This window comes from Polyergus mexicanus, unplaced genomic scaffold (genome assembly GCF_030449975.1).
Source record: "Polyergus mexicanus isolate NDT 795.1 unplaced genomic scaffold, iyPolMexi1.0 SCAF_205, whole genome shotgun sequence".
Taxonomy (NCBI): domain Eukaryota; kingdom Metazoa; phylum Arthropoda; class Insecta; order Hymenoptera; family Formicidae; genus Polyergus; species Polyergus mexicanus.
The window spans coordinates 15,001-17,500 of NW_027223525.1; the positions used below are offsets into that span (position 1 = coordinate 15,001).

Sequence of the window (2,500 nt, forward strand, 5' to 3'; positions counted from 1 at the left end):
CGGTACTTGTTCGCTATCGGTCTCGTGGTCGTATTTAGCCTTAGATGGAGTTTACCACCCACTTAGAGCTGCACTCTCAAGCAACCCGACTCTAAGGAGAGATCCTCCCGAGACGCGCACCGGTCGCTACGGGCCTGGCACCCTCTACGGGTAAGTGGCCCCATTCAAGATGGACTTGGACGCGACGCGACACCTCGGGATAAGCGGATCCTCCCAAACACCACATTTCCCTGCGGCGGAACCGCGGGATTCGGTGCTGGGCTCTTTCCTGTTCGCTCGCCGCTACTAAGGAAATCCTAGTTAGTTTCTTTTCCTCCGCTTAATAATATGCTTAAATTCAGCGGGTAATCTCGCCTGCTCTGAGGTCGTCAAAGAGTTTAGTTTTCGATAACCGTGGCCGCGCCGCCTCCTCCGCCGGCTCTTTTCTCACTTAGAGAGCGAGCGTCGGGAGAGCGGCAGCGCCGGCACAGCGGCTTCGCATTGTACTCGGAGGAGTGGCGAGGAGACGTGTTGTTTGTGACAACGATTCTTCCACGCGCGGCTCGCAGCCGCTAATAGGAGGAAATGTAAGCCGATCGAATCTCGTTCGAGTTGTCTGCTTGCAAACAACGAATAAGATCGGCGCGGATCGCGTCATCTTCGATCGCCGGGGACGCGAGATACATTGCGAGCGAGTGTGCGCGTACACGTACATCTCTATCACCCACATCCTTCAAATTTTCTCTCCGCATATCGTGTGTTATGCACGGATATGGGATACGACGGGGCGAATCGGATTCGACGAGTACACGACGACGCGTGCCGGTCCCCTATATTCGTTTTCGAGAATTTCGTGGACTCGGACAAGCGGTCGGCTCGCGATTCACCCGCGTTAAGGAGGGCTCTCTCGCTCTTTTCTCTCCGCGTACCGCCGGGCGACGACGCGCCGCGGTTCTCTCCTACCGTTTGCGCGGAAGGTGGCGCGCACCAAGACTCGCGCGTAAGAGGCGCGAGCGCGCGCTGGCGCACCGGGAGACCGCGAGAGGGATAACGCAACGTGTGTGCGCGTGTCTTCTACTCCCTCTCTCCTTCGACAGTTTCCGGGCGCGCGCGCGCAGGCTCCCTATCTTTACTTACTGCGTGTGTGCGTACGCTGCTCTCACTCTTCCTTTTCCTCGGTGTTATTTCAGACGACGCCAAGGGGCCGCCTCTCGGGACGGCTCGTCTCGGGCGAACGTCCAACTATCGCTCGTACACCGTTTGCGCGAACGGGCACGGTGGCCCGGCGCGCAAAGGCGCAAGCAGTTTCGAGGTACTAAAACGACCCTCAGCCAGGCGTGGTCCGGGAATTGTATCCGTGGACCGCAATGTGCGTTCGAAATGTCGATGTTCATGTGTCCTGCAGTTCACAAGTTGACGCGCAATTAGCTGCGTTCTTCATCGACCCACGAGCCAAGTGATCCACCGTTCAGGGTAATCGTTTTGCAATTCTTGCGTTCAACGAACGCTTCGTTCATCCATCTTAGTCTCCTCTCCGAAGAGAGAGAGATAAAATCGTTGGCCCTTCGATCAGCCTGGCCGCGCGCGTCCGAGCACGCGCGCGGACCGCCGCCACCGCTGGGGAGGCTACGGCACAAAAGTTGTTTCGCGATCGGAGCGTCTCTTCCCCGTACATATAATATAATAATATATATATTTGGAAGAGCCGGGGCGGAATGTTCTTTGAAGAAACCGTCGGACTTGATCGGGTGTGATCCGTCCTCTCGCCCGTTCGTCCGATAGCCGCGCGCTCGCGTACAAACACGCTGACCGCTGCCCCGGTGCGGGGAGGGGCGCGTTCACGAGCGTTGCGGACGCACGGACGGGCGTAGGTTACCACCGGTACGCGCTAACGCCGGATCGTAACTCTGCGCTTGGCAAGAGCGCGATCGGGAAAGCGTCTTCTGCTCCGAATCGCATTCATGTAATTTCGCAATTTGCGCAACGAGCCTCAACGGGTCGCGCGCGACGCGACGCGACGCCGGTTGCGGCTACGAAGCTTAAGGAGAGAGTCTCGGATAATCCTCTCCTCCTCCATCCCGCTCGCACGACGCCGACCGCACCGAAAAAGGCCGACGGCGCTCTGCTGCTGGCTTCCCTTTCTCTCTCGGGTCGTCGCAGAGGCGCGCGGCGTTCGACGCGCGTCGTCGTATTAGTACATGCGGGATATAATCCGTCAATTCCATTTTACTTTCGTATCTGTTTTCTTTGTCCATTCAGTCGCCGACTGCTGCGAGCGCGCGTCCAAAAGACTCGAGACGCAGAGCAGGACCTCCGGAACGTTAATGATCCTTCCGCAGGTTCACCTACGGAAACCTTGTTACGACTTTTACTTCCTCTAAATGATCAAGTTTGGTCATCTTCCCGGCAACATCGGCAATGCCGAGACATTGCCGCGCACCAGTCCGAAGACCTCACTAAATCATTCAATCGGTAGTAGCGACGGGCGGTGTGTACAAAGGGCAGGGACGTAATCAACGCG

General features: G+C 57.5%; 3 non-coding genes across 3 annotated transcripts in view; all 3 read right to left on the reverse strand.

The window, feature by feature from the left end:
* LOC138944461 (large subunit ribosomal RNA) overlaps positions 1-368 on the reverse strand; it is a 4,172-nt gene extending 3,804 nt beyond the window's left edge. The window contains exon 1 of the ribosomal RNA XR_011448772.1: positions 1-368. This exon is cut by the window's left edge and continues 3,804 nt beyond it. This is a non-coding gene — a ribosomal RNA (large subunit ribosomal RNA).
* Positions 369-1,300: 932 nt separating this feature from the next.
* On the reverse strand, positions 1,301-1,455 carry LOC138944458 (5.8S ribosomal RNA). The gene has a single exon (XR_011448769.1). It is a non-coding gene; the product is annotated as a 5.8S ribosomal RNA (ribosomal RNA).
* Positions 1,456-2,301: 846 nt separating this feature from the next.
* LOC138944460 (small subunit ribosomal RNA) overlaps positions 2,302-2,500 on the reverse strand; it is a 1,921-nt gene continuing 1,722 nt past the window's right edge. The window contains exon 1 of the ribosomal RNA XR_011448771.1: positions 2,302-2,500. This exon is cut by the window's right edge and continues 1,722 nt beyond it. This is a non-coding gene — a ribosomal RNA (small subunit ribosomal RNA).